The sequence below is a fragment of the Condylura cristata genome, unplaced genomic scaffold (assembly GCF_000260355.1).
Source record: "Condylura cristata isolate star-nosed mole 26May11 unplaced genomic scaffold, ConCri1.0 scaffold00006, whole genome shotgun sequence".
Taxonomy (NCBI): domain Eukaryota; kingdom Metazoa; phylum Chordata; class Mammalia; order Eulipotyphla; family Talpidae; genus Condylura; species Condylura cristata.
This window is the reverse complement of record NW_004567107.1, coordinates 37,514,839-37,533,310: the sequence shown is the minus strand read 5'-3', so window position 1 is coordinate 37,533,310 and position 18,472 is coordinate 37,514,839. Positions and strand designations below refer to the sequence as shown.

The 18,472-nt window shown below is 42.7% G+C and overlaps 1 protein-coding gene across 8 annotated transcripts in view; it reads right to left on the bottom strand.

The window, feature by feature from the left end:
• Positions 1–18,472, bottom strand: part of TRPM3 (transient receptor potential cation channel, subfamily M, member 3) — a 466,950-nt gene that overhangs the window by 31,161 nt on the left and 417,317 nt on the right. The gene's annotated exons all lie outside the window — the stretch shown is intronic.

Genomic DNA, 18,472 nt, shown 5'->3' with positions numbered 1-18,472 from the left:
GAAGGTGGCCCTTCCATCACCTGGGTAGGAGCTTCACTGCATTGTCTTTGCCTCAATTCTGGAACGTTTCCCTGTGGGTCCACACACCTGTGCCACCACGGCAAGTGATACGGAATGTACTTCGTTACTTTATTTAAAATGGGGATTTCATGATTTCAATTCGTATGCCTACCTGGAGGTTAGAGCCAGGGTTTACTTACAGAGGGAGTATCTTATAAAAGAAAGCAGGCCCTCCCTGGTGGTGCAGCGGGTTGGAGCGCAGCACTGCGAGCAAGCTTCAGCTGCTTCAGTGCGAGTAGGATCCCTGCCCCGGAGGTGACCACGTGGCACAGCAGACCTCTCCTGTCTCACCCGCTGCTCCCCTCAGCTGTGTACTTCGTCAGTCGGCCTGTTCTCCCCACTCTGTCTCTGGTGAATCCTCTCACCGCCCTGTGCCTCCAGCTTGTACCCCAGTTCTGTATGAATAAACACATCTTAAAAAATAGCAAGCAAACAAGCAGCAGTCCAACCTCAGGGCTATCTTCTGGAGAGGGATCAGTCCAGTGAATCAGACTGTGCATGGACCTGTGCAGATGTACATCAGGGACACCCCCTCTTCCAGCACCCGGAAATGATCCCAGGCTCCTGCAGACTCTCATTGACTTTCACTGCTGAGGCTGTGTGACTGGAAACAATCAATATATGGTCCCTGGTATTCAGGAAAGTGTATGTAAGCAAATGGGTTTCTGTGGGCATTATTTACAAATGTGCTGGTAAGCGACAGTGCAAGAAATCCATTTGTCCTCAGGACCCAGGGCCTTTCCTTGTTTTGCTGGCCTCTTCCTTCTAGGCTCCTTTCTCTCCTTCAGGCCCTCCTACAGTCCAGCTCTGTGCACCTTACCTTTTCCCTCTTTATTCTAAGGCCGTAGTGGCCACTCATTTCTGTCTCCTGTTAAAACTTGAGTTTTGGGGACTCGTACTGATATTCTTCAAACAGCAAAGAATTCAGATCATAGTCAGTTTATGTTCGGCATAAACCTAAATGGCTGTGATCCCAGGCCTGTCTCTTGCTGTGGGACTGACAGTCCAGCTCTAAGCCAAAGATAAGCAACATTATTACTGTTGTTGTTGTTATGAAATAGTTGTTGGAGGACAGCATCCATTATAGAGTGGATTAATTTTATTCTTTCCCAGAGCAGCATTGACACATGTCAGCTAAAATGGAAAAAAAAAAAAAAGGAAGAAAAAAACCTTTCATCTTGAAAGATTTATCTGATAAATAATAATCTTCAGGTTCCTATCACGTGGAGAAGCGGGTTGGGGAAGGAATAGAAAAGGAGAGGATAAGAAAGACACTTTGTTGTTGATCATGATTGGAGTATTTTAAATAATGATAGTATCATATGTTTCCAGTTTGGGCATCTCTCCATAACTGACCCATCTCACTAAGTCATCGTTTAAAGTTCTAGACACAAGGTGTCATCTTTGTTCTGCTATTTTGCTATCTGTGTCCTGTTTGGTAAGTCAGTTAATGCCTCTGAGACTCAGTCTTCTTACTCTAAGCTTGCTATGATAATAATAATGAAAATAAGAAATGATGATGATGCTTCATGCCCAGTTCCCCATCATTCTCCCAGCCTGTCATTATGGGGCCCCTTCTACATGCCAGATACTGTTTTCAATGCTTGGGTATACCAGGAATGGGGCATCCACAGTCACTGCCCTCCCGTAGCACATGTTGCTGGTGGCTTTGGTGACAGAAAATAGGTGATAACATAGTGACTAAGTAAATGAAGTGGTGTATTAGAAAGCGAAGTACTGTGGAAGTAAAGGAAAAGTATGGCAGGGCAAGAAGGACCAGGAGTGAGTGTGTGTGGTGACTGGAGCCTCATTGAGGACGTGAGATGCGAACAGACTCCTTTTGCATGAGGGAGCTGGTCCATAGGCGCCCCAGAGAGCATGCTATACGCAGCGGCCCTCTGAGGACAGAGAGTACCTGCCATGTTATGTGAATTGCATGGGAGTTCCCGTATCTGAGGTAACACAGGGAGAGCGGTTGGAGAAGAGGAATGGGTGCAGAGGGCTGGACGGCAGCTTCCTGAGGCACCTTTGGAAAACCTGCCTCGATCCACTCACCTAATGATAAGGCACTGTTTATTGTAATCCTCGATTTACTTTAGTAAGGAAACTGAGTAATTTCCCTTCATCATTCTACCACCTGCCAGATGATTTCTTGTTCTACCAAGTTAGTCTCTCTTCATTCTATTTTTTCCAGACCCATAACGTGCTTAAATTAAATAGGGACCAACAGCATGTCTGTCCCTACAGGGAAAGATGAAGGCAGCTGCAGTGTGGTCTTCCGAGTTAGCACCTCTGAGTTAGCAATGCTAGCTCCCAGACTTCCTTCATGTCCACCACCCTTCGAGAAATGGAGGGCGAATGAGAACAGGCACTTGGGCTCACTCAGGCTTTCTCTTCAGTGCATGAAACAGCTCTTTGTGGACTTTATGGGTCAAATAGCAGGCTGCTGAGGGAAAGCTAATTTCTAACCTACTTGGAGTAAAACCGGCTTTATAGATAGAAGAAATCCTCATGGTAAGAGACTTGGGAGGTGGGGACAAGAATCCTTGCGCCGACTTCTCAGCAAAAACCGCAGCTTTACTCATTGCAGCTAAACTCCTCAGCATTCACCCCTTAGCCTAAACCGTTTGCTGCACCTGTGGTGTTGACAGCTAAACTTAGGTACAGGCAAAATCCTTGTTCCTTAAGTATCCTAACCATTCCCAAAGAAGGAAACCTAAGCAAAAGCCAATGGTTAGCCTTAAAATTTTTTAGACAGTTTACTCAACAGTGATAACCATCACAATGTACATGAAGAGGAAGAATAGATGTAAATTCTCCTTTCCTTTCTTCCTGAAGATAGGAAGATTGTTATTTCTAAGAGAAGTAGATGATTATGTAAAATCTGTATTTTTCTCTTTAGGTCTGGACAAAACAAACACACTCACTCCCAAATGAGCCACTGAGTTGACCATGTTTATCAGAACTTGAGAAAGTGATCTCAATTTGCACAAAGTAGGAACTAGTGACATGTGAAAGCTGACCCATATTTGTTTTAAAAAATGTGACCATCCCATTTTTAATAAGTGTATGCTTCACGTAGCACCACTCTAAACAAGGCTGTGTGGCGGCATTTCCTTTGGCCGAGCTGGTCTGATAGATCTGTGGGAAAATCTGAAAACTAAACCACAACAGTATAAAATTGGCTTGTTTCTGGATCTTACAGAGAAAGGAAACAAGTTGGTTTTTTTCCACTACATCCCTTGCCTAATTGTGAAACAGAAGCTGCTCTCTGGGCTCTAGTGACCAGCTTGAGGGTTACAAAGTTGGGGAATTTTAGCAGAATTTGTTCTTTCTCCAAGTCTGTGTAACTGTTTGGTTCAAAGGGTATGGTGAATGTGTAGGTTTCATGTTTTGTACTCGATGAAGACACATATATACAAAGAGAGAGGGAGAAAAAAGAGAAAACAGATTGAGAAGAGGAGATAATGGGGGTTGAGGCGAGAGGACTAAGAGTAAGTTATGGGGTCAAGTCCAACTTGATTGCTAAGAGAGCTAACAAGATACAGAGGCATAGTCTCATGTGTGTATGAATTGACTTTGCTCAATTCCCAGGAAGTATGCTTATAGTATGTTAGACAAGGCACTTCACCCCACAGTCTTAAAGATTTGATTTAAATCCTCTTCAGGTCTTGCTTATTCAGTTAGCTTTGTAAACAGTTTAATTTTATCCCATGGAAATAGATCTTTCCATTTTCTTATCGTGTATAGATGGGTCCAAGAAGTTTAGTTAGGCAAAGCTATTTGTACCCATCATGACACATTCACTTTGCATAGTAGAGTTGGGTTTGCAGTAATATCACTCTTGAGAAAAGATTTAAGATGAACCTAAAATAATCTATAAGCAATGAACAAATAATAAGGCTTGTTTTGCTGTGTGTCATGAAGGATATCCTGTTATTCGTGTGACCAGGTAAATGAAGGAACCGGCTGTATTCTAGCTTGCCATGGAGATCCATCTCCACCCCCGACACTGGCTCCAGATTTCAGTAGGTACCAGATATGCTGAGTCAAGTGCTATCAAATTGCTGGTGGAAATCTGTGTGTCAGCCAGAGACCCATCAAGTTGTCTACAGCAATGATCATGGGTTTTAAGATCCAAAGAATATAAACAACAATGGCAGGAAAAAGTGTCTCTGGGCGGAGTGGTGCCAGTAAGATATCCACTGCAGTGCTCTTTTTCATTTAATTAATTAATTTCTCATAAGAATTAATGTCTTTTATTTATGACTTGTGTAGGTCTCTAATGAGTATAAGTCATTTCCATGAACTGACCTATAAGGTTAATCCACATACATTGGTTCATGGGATTCAATTTGCTCTAATTTGAGATTTAAATACCTAAAGTTAAGGGTATTTCTATCTTTGTATATATTTCAAGGTTTGAATGTCTTAGGGCTCATAATTGAAATTACTTTCAATCCTGGAATTCTTTTTTTTTTTTAAAGATTTATTTATTTATTCATACAAAACTGGGGTACAAGCCAGAGATGTGGAGGGTGAGAGGATTCACCAGAGACAGAGTGGAGTACAGAACAGGCAGATTGACGAAGTACACTGCTGAGGGGAGCAGCGGGCGGGTCAGGAGAGGTCTGCCACGGCACGTGGATCTCCTCCACGGCAGGCTGGGATCGAACTCATGAGGAAGCTTCTTTGTGCTGTGCTTTAACCCGCTGTGCCACCAGGGAGGGCCCAATCCTAGAATTTTTTATGTGTACTAGATCTCCTTACTGAATAACACATAGTTAGCCCAATTGAACATATTGTACATATGTAAAAACAGTGAAATTTTATTTTAAAAATTTCTATAGCTCAATTTCTTTTTTTGCTAATTTGAATTTACAGGGTAGTTAAAACTAGTGAAGTTTTCCATCATATTATTGAATGACACTTCAGACGCTTTAGAAAGTAAATTTGTTAGAAAGCAGTATCTGGCAAAAAAAGAAAGAAAGCAGTATCTGGCTATTTTTTCCTCTTTGCCTAAGAAAGTCCTGGTGTGAGTTAAGTAGATCAAATATTGGGTCATAGTGACATGACTGTTCAACTAATGCTGAATAAAGAGCAGATCCATGCACCAAATGTCCATTGAATGGCTAATGAATCATGTACGAGTAGTGTGAAGCTAACCAACTACAAATAAAATATTTGATTCCAGTATCTCCAGGATAGAATTATTAGAAACCCCTGTTATAGTCTGTCTTATAATCTTTCTCACTCTCTGTCTCTCTTTTTGCTCCATTGTTTTCTCTCTCTTATTAATTTCCTTGCTTATTTTGGAAGAGATTCTTAGGTCAGTTTTCTGTTCCCCCAAATAGCAATGTCATTCATTTTGAGCAGGCTAGAAAAATGATCTCCCCCTCCTGTGTGTCCTAACAAATGTAAAGCCTTTTGCATCTGTTCTGAAGTTGGACAGGAAAAGCTTCTCTCTGGATCATCAGACTGCCGTTAAAAACTTGTCTCAGTGCAAATTCGGCCAAACCACAGCTATAAATACATGAGCAGCAGAGAGCTCCGAACCTGGGCTCTGGCACCAGTGAACCCAGTTCAAATCCCAGCTCTGGTATTTATTAGCTGTGTAACCTCTGGTTGGTCAATTAAGCTCTCCATGCCTTAGTCTCTTTAACATTTCAAGAGTATTGTTGGGAAGATAAATGAGTTGATACATGTAAAGCTTTAGCCAGAGTCTGGTACATGGTGAGCACTCAACAAATGCTTATTATTTATGAATCCCTCTAGCCTGGAGGCTCTGAGGCAGGCTTCTGAACCAGCTGCCAGGGTTCAGAGTTTAGCTAACCTTTAAAACATCAGTGTACCTTAGGCAAGCTGCCTATTATGCCAATCTGTATAAACTGTTTTAACCTGCTTGATAGAGTTCAACCTAAGTTGTACATGATCTTCACTGTGCCTCCTCGCTTGTTAAAAATTGGGGCAATCATCCCAAGAGGACTGGTATAGGGAGTAAATGAAGCAAGCATTCATGGAACATGTGGTATCATGCCTCAGATGCAGAGAGTACTGCTTACATATTTGCTATTATTATTTTCATTGCCCTCTCATCATGTTATTACTTGACACAGATTTTCCCCAAGAGTAACCTATTCAATCCCTTGTTGCTTTGCCAGTCAGCTTATCAGTCGTACCTGTTTGCTTCTTTAAAGCGTGGTCTCAGTTCACCTGGGTGACCCACCTACTCCATTCCCTCTATTCCTGTCATGTCTCTGGCTTTTGTGTACTCACTAAGGATGTGATGTTTTATGTTAGCAGGCAGAGTGTTTCCAGGTAGTCTCTGTTTTCTTCATATCCCTGCATGTGCAGGGAGCCACCTGTGAATATTTTTCCTGTTTCACTTGTGTCTTCATGTGATGAATTTCTTATATCTGTAGAAAAATGCCTCAATTGTATTGAAATAGGGGACCCCATGTGTTTCCTTACGTTTGAAAAGGCTTAAAAATCTATGCAAACTATTAGATTTACAGAAAAGTTGCAAGATATCCAGAGGAGTACTAAATATTTTGCTTCAGTGTCCCTAATGTAAGTCTTTTGTGCATTTGTTCAAAAGTAAGAAATTCACATCAGTACATGACTATCAGCCGCACTCCAGATTTGGTAACATGTCATCAGTTTTTCACTGATGCTCTCTTTCACTTCCTCCATCTCATCCAGGATGTTGCATTGCATTTGGCTATCATTGCCTTAACTCCTCCCTTTGTGACTGTTCCTGTCTTCCTTATTTTTCATGACCTTGACTGTTGAGAGCACTGGCCAGGCATTGTGTAGAATGTCACTTGATTTCAGTTTGTCTGACTTTTCCCCTTAAGGTTAGACTAGAGCTATAGATTTGGGGGGAGGAACACCACAAAAGGTCAAATGTCATTCTCACTCTATTATTTCAGAGGCTGAATGATGTCAACATGACTTCTCACTGGTGACATTGACTATGATACCTCCTTAGGCTATTTAACAAAGCACAAATTTTATGTAGTGTCTTCCTCATGCTGGAGTCACCACCAGTACATCCAATAGCAAGTAGATAGGTTCCTAAAATCATAGCATTTAGAACAGGCTTGTTCAGTTGTTCTCAGTGTTATCAGCCCCAACAACTCCTTTTTATAGTAGATATCATCTACTATCTCTTTTACTATTCTGACATGAAGTCCACAGATGGTTTAATTTGCCGTACATGTAATCATGGGAAAATGCATATAATGTTCAAATATTAATGTGCAGGATACAGAAAAGAGAAGCAACTTATCATAAAAGAATACTTCTATATACCAGGAATGTCTATGATAGAAGCCATTGCCAGATGCTTATGATTATGTGGAGAGTCTGCAAGAGTGAGACAGACACAAACGTGGATTAATAGAAGACTACTCAGCTACAATGAGGAGTATTGTCATTGGTGGAGTGATTTTTCTATATGGCTAAACACCACTTGGGAAAGTTCCAAAACAAACAAATTAACATCTCCCTCAATTTTCATAGTGGTTTCATTCCTGGAAAAATTCACGGCTTTTTAAATACATGCCAAATGTTGTGTCTTTAAATGTAAAATAGAGTTAGGCTCCATAATTATAACCAGGCTTTTCACCTACATGAATGTCTGCAAGAACACTAGAAAGCTGTGTGGACAGAGAACAACGCTTGATTGTAGGACATTCCTACCTTTGCTGGACTCCACTTACTTAATGCCAGTGGTGCCTCCCTAATCAGAGAAGGCAAGCAAAAGCATCTCTCAAAATTAAAGATAAATTTTCAAAAATATAGGGTCATGCTTCTCCAATCAAGAACACCACTGGTCTCGATTAAATCCAGTCCCTTCATCTCATGACTAGAAGCTAGCTCATGTCCACAGAGTCAACACAGGAGGTCAAATCTTAGCCTGAAGTCAAGTTTACCATGAGCTGCATGATCTGGTATTTGTTGAACCTTCAACAATACCCACTGGTAACCCTTAGGTTGATGCTGACATCTGATCAAAACATGCAATTCACATCACACCCCTACTCCACCACCCCCTCCAAATACATTCAGGCTTTCCTCATCCCTGTCTCTACTACACCACTCAATTTCTACATAAAGCCCTTCATACATTTCCTACTAAATGTAAGGGAAAACTTGCTTCTTTACACTGGAATTGAAAGGACTGCACAAATAGACTCTCACTTGCCCTTCCAGCTCTATGTCAGGCTACTTCCTCCCTCGCATGTCATGTTTCCAAGTCTTCTCCCTGTTATTGTCACAGACTGTTCCCCTCTTTGAGCTCCTTGTTGCTTGTAAGCTTTCCTCCTTATTCTGCACAACTTGACTTAAAAGTCACTTCTGCAGAGAGCCTTTCCCTGAGCCCCTGTTTTATCTACTTCCTAGAAGCTCTCTTAACACCCTGCATTTCTTGATCATAGAATTTATGGTTGTTTATTTACTTGGTTCTGTGTTTGCTTTTTGATGCCTCCACTAGGTTATAATTCCCAAGGAGGCAGGATCTTCACTGGTTTTACCCATTGTAACCCCAGCACATGACATAGTCCTTGGAACAAAGCAGGTTCTAGATGTTTGCTGAACCAATGAGTGGGTGAAGAATTGTGTTGGCTGTCCAGAATGACAGATGTAATAGGGTAAACAAAATTTTGGTTCTTTATGATGAGCAAGAACAATAGAACCTTGGTTCTATTATACTGTGAGGAGAGAGACCAGCACTACTTGAGACTACCTGTTTGGCTAAATTGTTTCCATGGACTTAATCATTTCCATTAAAGAAGTGAATGGAAGAGAGAAGACTGGAAGACATCTCCTGTTCAGAAGACTCAAGGTTTCTGCATCCTCATGGAACTGGCTTTACCAATGGAAAGAACTGGAGAAGGAACAACTTTTGAAGCTTTGACTTTATAGGACTCAACCCTACAACTACCCCAACTCACCCTACTTCTTAATACTAATAGCAGCCTAGATCTGAGTAGCCCATGGTAGTGTGCCTTTTAACAAATTGTGTTTTACTTGCCCAAACTTCAGTCTTTGAGTATCACTTTTATTAATTTGGCATAGTTGCACATCATCAGGGCTTTTATTTATTAATGTTTTCCTTTGAATACCTCATATTCTGACATTGATGCTGATTTTAGCTTTATCATAAACTCAATATACATGAAGTCCTGTATTTCTGGGCTTATTATATTCATTCGGGAAGATCTGCTCTTATTTTTAATAGTGTTCCTGGCAGGGAGGCACACCACACTCTCATTATTGTCCTCAGTTTGTTAAGAATACTAAGAACAGAGAGATTCATTAACTTGCCTAAGGCCAGAGTAGAGGTTAAAACAAACAAACAAACTGGGATTCAGAGTATTCAGTGCTTATGTGTGTCCCTGTCACACTAACTCAAACCATTCTTAGCTGAGTTCTCTCCACACACCAGACGCTCCATAAATGTGAACTGTTGTGGGAATAATGATCATTCCCCAAAGCACAACACTTGTGTAAGGCTTCGCTCCCAAGTTTAATCCAGATATATCACTGGTGTCTTAGAACCAACATTTTTCTTGCCTATTGTCAATTATGTTTTGATACCTCTATGATCCCTGTTTCACTTACAAATGCTGCATTCTTTTTTGCATTATTAGGATGGGAATAGTTTTGTTGATGGAAGTCTTTTGACTTATTCATGGAAACAGGTAGATCTCCTCTGGGGAGTCAGGTGTCTAATTAATCTGTGATGGTGCTTCTGAGAGCACATGGGTGGCCCACCCCAGTGCCACAGAAATCTTGCAGTGAGGCTGTGGGATGGCACCAACAGTAGAGGCCCTTCCTTTCCTGAGCTGAGAAGCCATCAGCTTCTGGAAGAATCTCCTCTCCTGTCAGAATATGGTCATGTGCTACTTCTGAAAGAAGTAGACCGCAGAGTTGTGGATCCTGTTCTTAAATCCAGTCCCTAATTTAGAATTAAGTCATGCTTTAACCCAGGAATTCTACCCTGACATATAACAACTTGAGCTGCTTTTGATCTTAAATTCCAGTCACACTGTTGTTCTGATCCTAGTTGAACACAGCTCGATGAGTTTTGTCCTTGTTTTCCTCTCTCTCTGGGATATACTCTCTCCAGCTGTTGCCATATGTGTTTCCGCCATTCACATTTCATTTCCATCATATTTCTTCAAAGCCTTTCCTGACCATCTACTGTAAATTTAAACTTCCAGCTCCTCACCCCAATGATTACCTAGCCTACGACTTGAATTCATTTGCCAGAGAACTTATCACTATACTAAGGCATCTATTTACGTGTTTCTTCATTGTCTGTCTCCCTCCTGCCCCTTGAAGAATGTAATTCTCATGAAGGGAAGATGAGGCCTCTCTTATGCACCTCTTTCTCTCCAGTGCTAGATGAAGAGCTCAGTGAGGAGTAGCTAAGTAAAACAGTGCATGGCTGTGGTTTTACCTGCAGTGAAGGGAGAGGAAAGACCCGGGTTGTGGAATTCCGAGGACCCACACCTCTGCAGTCACTCAGAATTAGCACATGACCTTATTCCGACAGGAGGGGAGACTCTTCCAGAAGCTGATGGCTCCCAGATTCAGGAGAGAAGGGCCTCTATTGTTGGAGCCATTCATGGCCTCACTTGTGAGCATGGCTTAGAGGTTACACAGGCCTGAGTTCGCCTCTGCCAATTCCTGGCTGTGTGCCATTGGCTCTGGGTGACGTGTGCTCTTCATGTGCATCAAGAGAAAATGAGTACTAAATGAGCTGCCGTACAAGGGCCCAGTCTGGTGCCAGCAAGGTAATAAGATCTCAACAAATGTTAATTGACTTCCCTTTGACTAGAAATGTCAGAAGAAATCCATGGAACTCACGACACAGCCTATGTAACACGCTTGACAGTTAATAAAGAACTCAGGCACCCTTATAGTCAGTGCAATCTGCTTAAGTACAACTGTCGCACATTTTTCAAAAGGCAGTGACATTTTCGACACTTGGTTATCTTATATAAACTCCTGATAGGATGTATAATCTTAAACCCACTAGAAAGAATCTAGTCTTTTAGTGCGTGACCTGTTTGATAGAGGTGTCCCTCACCTTGTATATTCAATTACTTGCTGAATAATAGACCTTCATGCACCATGAATAGTCCTTCGGTAGGTGAACACTGTGTTCCTCAGGTGGCATAAGTGACTTTGAAGTACTTGTCAGCAACTAGCTTTCCTGTAACAGAGCCGTAACCATTCAGTTCACAGTGGCATTTCACTTCTGAAGCCCTTGTTCAGAATATTAAAAAGGGCACGCCGCAGACTTCATGCCTTTGCTTGCAGGACTGTGATATTGTAAAACAGGACCCCGGGGTCTGCTCAGAGAGAGTCACTGGCTCCAGCAAGTGTTTAAAAGTGGTTTTGAATTTGGTTCAGTGGTGTTAAGTTAGTCAGTAACTATAACAATTGAGTCTGGTATGGGGCTGTGTTCTTCTTCCAGCTTTATCTCAGATGATGGGCTGGATTGATTGAATTGGACAATTTCACAAGATTTCTGAGGCCACTCAAAACACTTTTTCTGTTAGGTGTTAACTTCCCATTAAAAACAAAAAATCAGGACCTCCCTGGTGGCCTAGGGGTTAAATCTCAGTACTACCACTGCAATGGCCTGAGTTTGATCCTTGGCCAGGGAGCTGACCCACATGGGCGGCAGACCTCTCCTGACGTGACCGCTGATCCCCGTAGCAGTGTACTTTGTTGATCTGCCTGTTCTGCTCCATACTCTGTCTCTGGTGAATCCTCTCAGTCCCCCCATACCTCTGGCCTGTACCCCAGTTCTTCTATGCATAAATTAATAAAATCTTAAAAAATAAATCACCGGCATCTCTCAGATACAAACTTGGGAAAGGAGTGTTGAAATTTGCTAGACTTCTGGGTCTGCAAAATATTTGGTGAATTTGAAATGACAGGTGAAGGCTCTGGGTGCTTTTCCTTCTTTCTCACAATGGTGGCTGGATTTATTCTAAAACTGGTGTCCAAGAACCGGTGACAGTCCTGTCAATGTTTGCCAAAAGTGGTTTGTCATACTGGCCATTCTGACACCATCACCACATGGCATCCTAACTTGGCCTTTGGTCTGAGCAGAACAATGAGAGGTGTTGTGAAATCTAGGGATGGTAAACAGGAGTCCCCTGGACCCTTCTTTTGGTGGCCCAAAGCCCTTTGTCCCGGTGTCAGCTTGTGAGCCCTCAGGAGTGACTTGCATCTGCCCTGTCAGGTCCCTGCACATGTTGATGGCCAATGCCTGGTGTCACTTTGCCTTAGGAAGCACCCATGAGAAGTTGAGTTTGGATTTAAATAGAATGGGTTTTCTCAAACTCAGACCTAATGAGTTTTTAATCCTAGTGAGTAATTATCCTTTGAGTAGGATAATTCTTTGCAGGGTTGTCCTGTGCATTGTAGGGTGCGAGGCCGCACCCCTGGTCTCTACCACCACGTGCAAGTGCTAGTTGTGATAACTGGGGGTGAGGAGTTTGGAGCCGAATTGTTCCTGGTAGATAATCAGCCAGGTGGGTCTAGGTGGGAGAGACTAGTTTATGGTCACAGGAAATTCCTTTGGGAGGATCCTAGCTTCTCTTCACTGCCCTGGGGCTTTTTAGACCTTTAAGTTTCTTGGGAAATGGATTTTTGATGTGCCTGCAGACAGACAAAGGATGAGCTAAAGAAAAAGATGTGAGTACCAGAATGCACTTAACCTCCTGTCCTCTCTCTTTTCCTTTCCTTTGCACCTCTATTAGTTCCCCAGCACAGAGGAGGTAGGGTGTGGATGTGGAGAAACCTGAGTAAACTGGAAAAGCTGGAATTGGGAAGCCTCGTGCTTGTCGCCTAACTAGGAGAGTCTGAGGCTTTTAGAACTTCAAGTCATCCTGATATTTAAATTTGGGTATCAGCAATTTACTGCAGGCAGCAGAGAAAATGGTTTCTGGAGGCGAGCCGGGCATCTGCCAGGGCCCTTGGCAAAATTGCAATGTAGGCAAAGTGTTTTTTGCCACTACCTTTCTTTCTTGGCTCGCTCTCCCTCCCCCCTTTCCAGTCCTCCAGGCACGTAGTCGCCTGGCACTGCCCTCTGGCTGCTCAAAGTGCTCAAAGTCCGTCTCACCCAGCCTGAGCCATCTGCTTCATTACCTGCCCCCATTTTAACTCTCCTCCCCTGAATGCTGATTTCAGCTATTTTGGGGTTGAGATTAAAGATTCAAGTACTTCTCACTAAGGGCAAAAGAAGCCATTGATTTAACCTATTCGGGAGATGTTTTGATTCTTTGAAGCTTGCTATTCCTTCTTTATTAGCCATTTTGGGGAAAAAAAAAAAGGACTTTCCTACTGCTTAAATGGTTTCCCTGAAATGAGTATCATGATGGTATATTTTCCAGCTGCAGTCTCCCCACTTGGCAATCAACAAAATCACAACCTAGAAATTCCATGAACTAAAGCCTTGGCTTAGATAAAAACCTCCACACAAGGCAACCTGTGTATTTCCCACAAGGAAGGATCCAAATTCCTTAGCATCCCATACAAAGCCCTTCTCCATTCACTCACTCAAATACAATGGGAAAGAGAGAGACAGCCCTGGGCCACCCCTTCCAAAAATGCATAGTACACTAGACAAAATATGATGCCAGATGTGAGCCCAGGGGAGGTGCAGGAGGCTTGGGAGGCCGCATCAGGGGATCGGTGCTCATTGGCTGACCCAGGAGGAAGTGTCACCTCTCTGCTGTCTCCATATGTCCACTCTGGCAGGCCCTGTCACCCCTCTGGCTTTGTATAAAATGCTCTCCCAGGATCTTAAACTTACCCTTTGTGGTCCAACTTAACTATTAACTGTAGGAGAACTTCTCTGACCATACATAGCCCTTTCTTGGCTTTTTGCTACCATATTCCCTGCTTGCCTCCAGATAAAAATGGGTGCTGTCATTTGAGTGACATTCTTATTCATCACTTCTATGGAACTACAGATCATGCTGATTTACAATGACTGTTTACTTGTCTGTCTTAATTAATTTTTTTTTTCAAAATTGAGCTCTCTTTATAATTCCCTGCTCCTAGCATAGTGCATGTGCCTGACACATACTACTCAGTAGATGCTATTATTGAATGAACTCATCCAGACATTCAGAGTAGAATCTATAAAATGTGACAATGGGGAGTCTGCTTTATTCCCTTCTGTATTATGTTGTGAAATATAGCATATATTGCATATGTAATATATTGTGAAATATAGCATATGTATGTAAGAATCCATAAAACATACAGGTCCAGTATAAAGTGAAACATATGTACCTCCATGCCAGGTTTACGAACAAGTCCCCTCTATCCCTAATATACCAGTGCATGTCATCTACTTGGATTGAATGGGCTACTGAGAGGGGAACTCAAAATTCTGTACCTGACCGGACATTATTGGGGTCTTCTGTGAAGCTTAGCCTCTTGAACCTCAGCCCTGGTATTTCTAGATACCAGACTTCTGGCTGAAAGCCACACAGTACAGTTGAACATCATTTGGCAGGTATGGTCTGAAATTTAGTTGCAGGAAGCAATCTGCTCTACTGGTTGATACTGTGGGAAAGATCTTGAGCACCTGATCTTCCTCCCATATTGAGGAGCCTTATCTGGACTCTTATATCGGAGAAAAACAACACAGGAGCCTTCCTGGCATTATCAGCAACCAGTTAATCTCTGTTTTTTTGGTTGCTATTAATATGTATCAATTAAAATCTTGCCATATCATCAGAAGGGATGTACTCTGCTTTGAGTAGAAGTCAGCCATCTGCCTCGTTTTGTTTGGCCTGAACATTGTGCTTTTGGACATAGTGACGGGGTGCCTGGCAACCCCTTCTAGGGTGGCAGGGGAGGGGAAGCTGCAGGGCTCTTTGGACATAGGTTAAAACCATGACTTGTTCACTGGATATTTGTTGAGCTCAGCTGTCACTCTTTTATTTTTTTTTTTCCTAATATTTATTTTTTATTTTTGTGTGTGTGGAAGAATTGAAGTATAGGCCAGGAATGCAGGGGAGAGGCAGAGAGAGGAGCAGAACAGGCAGATGGACTGAAATCCACTGCTGAGGGGAGCAGTGGGTGAGACAAGAGAGGTCTGCTGCACCATGTGGGTCAGCTCCCTGGCCAGGATCGAACTCATGCTGTGGTGGTGATAATCAGTTGTAACCCTTCTTGGCTACAAATTCAATCACTTGAGGAAGTTAGTAACTCTAAGATCCCCTTTGATTTTATTGTTCTCTCTCTGGTGAAGCATGAATCCATGATCACTACATTTAACTTAGTCCAAATTTTAAATCCCTTTCTAATAAACTTAACTTCTTGGTTGGGATTGAAATTCCAGGCATTTTAGCTTTTCTAATTCACTCATCTATAGTCATAAATTTTTTTTTTCTGATGTGTACAGTAGCTAATAGCCCTGCACTCCTTCTGTTCCACACTTGAAGGTGTTTCATTCTCTGTACCAGTCTGACCCCTCCTGTGGACCACACACAGTTTGAAAAGCTGAGGCCGCAGCCGGTGGCCCTGCTCTTGTGAGCCAGCACCCTAGAGGACCCTGACACCCTCGAGCTGAGCTGGCCAATGGACTGGCCACTAGTCACATGAAGCTATTTAATTAAAATGATATAAAATAAAAAATGAATGTTCTCATTTTACTGGCTAAATTTCAAGCCACTGGCTACTGGTGGGCCAACGTAGGGTTAATTAGGCAGTTCAGGGATGGTACAGACCGGGGCTTTGGGACAGTTACAGAGGCCTCTGGGATGAGGACAATAAATTACCTAAAAGGTGCTAACCAAACCTACTCCAGAGTCAGGTCAGAAATCCAGGAGGGCTTGTGGGGGCGTCATTTTAAGGCTCACATTTAAGGTGAATGGGGACACTAAATTTTAGGAGAACTTGGGCAGGGGAAGTAAAGGTTGACTCGAAGATAAGAGATGGGAAAATGGATACATTGCCAGGAGGAGTATGACCACTAGGGGAAAGAGTCCAGCACACAATAGGAGGTGCCATTTTAGAACAGAAAAAAAGGGTTAAATCCCCCAGACACAGGCCCATTCGGCGTCTTCTGCACCTGTTGGCATCGCTGCCTTGAAGTCTTTGCTTCTGTGCTTTTTTTCTCTAAGTAGACTTTTCTGTACTCTGTGGATAAAGGTTTGCGTCTCTCCACTCACTTGTCTGATGGCTTGTCTATGACTTCTTGTTTATGGTTTTATGGGACAAGAGCTCGGGTGGTTTAGAGGCTAACAGGCAAGAAGCACCAGCAGCTGCTGTACTCATGCTAACAGCGCACATGGGCTTCTCGATGACTAGAAGCTGTGGTGTCTGTGTCGCTCTATAGACTGGTTCCGCCAGCACAGAAGATCCTTTTGGACAGGACTATTCTGAAGGAATTTTCCAGACCTATTACCATCCCAAGAGTTAAAAAAAAAAAAAATCCCTATATCAATACTGTGAGATGATTTATTGTAAATAAATCCTTATTATAAATCCTTGACATAAATCTTCTCTTTGAAACTCGGCTATGACGTCTAACAAACATAGAACCACTATGTTTATTTTTATTTTCACACCCTGCCTTCACATATAAGATGGTTAAAATCAGTGTGGTAGGGGGTCGTATTCTAAAGTCTCCTTTTTATCCAACTGTCCTTCAAGCAGGTATTGACTCTGTTTTAGGGCAGAGGAAGTTGTGGAGCAGAGCCCAGAAAAAGCCTGTGGGTTGAACTATACTTATGGTCCACAGCTACACATTCTCAAGACCTTTAGGTGTTGAGAAGGGGCAACAGAAAGGAAGATTTGGGGAGTAGAGCGAGATATGTTGGCAGAAACAGGACAGGAGGCAAGAGGAGAGAACACATACGTGGGACAGTGTTTGATGGTGAATGCCAGCTCTTGTGAACTTTGCAAGTTTTCCTGGCTGCCTGCCAGAGGTCACAAGGTACCAGGGGGAGAAGGTCTCTAGGACTGGAACTGTGGGGAGGCCTCCTGAGTCTACTGAATAGAAGGGTCAGATTCACCAGCATGATGGGCAACATTTGGGCAGCAAATGATGTGGACTCAAAAACCACAACCTGGGCCCTCCCTGGTGGTGCAGTGGGTTAAAGCGCAGCACTAAGAAGCTAAAGCCACTTCTGCAAGAGTTCGATCCCTGCCCCGGGAGGTGACCCACATGGCGCTGCAGACCTCTCCTGACCCGCCTGCTGCTCCCCTCAGCAGTGTACCTCGTCAGTCAACCTGTTCTGCTCCCCATTCTGTCTCTGGTGAATCCTCTCAATGCCTCTGCACCTCTGGCCTGTACCCCAGTTCTGAATGCATAAATAAATAAATCTTTAAAAACAACAACAACAACAACAAAAAGAACACAAAAAACGACATCCTGCCTCCATGCCCAACCTTAATCCCCCTGAGGGTAGCTAAGGAGGGTGAGCCTGCCATTGCCATTTCCCTCCAACTTTGGGGGCTGGGTGCTAAAGACAGCACAAATGTGATTTTCTGGCAGCATCTGCATTTGTGGTGTGTGACTCTTACCTATACCTCACACAGTGTGGTTTCCTTACACAGTAAGTTCCACTTTATGCCGTCAATAGGTCCTTGGAAACTTGGCCTTTAAGCAAAGTTACATCTAATGAACCCATCTATAATATGGGTCCTCCATTGTATAGAAGAATCTTCTTTTCCCTCATTCTTTTCCTTCAAAAGAAAGTTATTTTGGTTGGGGGCAAAAGAAAATGCAGCCACTTTTTATTGGAGTCCCCCTTTTTGTAATTAAAAAGTTAAAAATTTCAAAATTCTTTTTGAGATGATATTATTTCTCCTGTAACATCTATGGGGGGTGGAGTAAGTCCCATAAAGTCTATTTTCACCTTTTAGAATGTCTTTTATTGTATTTAAGCTGGTCTATCATTTGATACTTCAAGGGATTCTTGGCTCAAGTAAACTGGAATGTGGGGACCCAAGTCATGCTCAGCTTAATCCACAGAGGGATTCACTTTGGGAGTCTGTAGACATCAGCCAGAGCCGCTTTCACTTGCAGGGATGAAGACCCCAATCTGTCTTCAGATAGCAACTTTTCATTCATTCTCTTGATCTGTTTGGCTGCTCGTCTGAAGCACAATGTAGTTCTCTTTCCTGAGGGACAGTGACCAGGGTTAGGCTTGGTGTCCCAGGCACAGACACCCCCAGCTTTGGAGTAGGTAGAGAGTCCCTCCCGCTTTGTTTTTCATGCTATTCTAGGTGATGTTTCATCTCATTTGGGATGAAACATGCGGTTGCTTCTAATATTCAATCTCTATCTTTCCACCTTTTGTCTTGCATCTAGCTGGAGCATGGAGTTTTGTTATTTCTTAAAAAAGGCTAATTTCTTCTT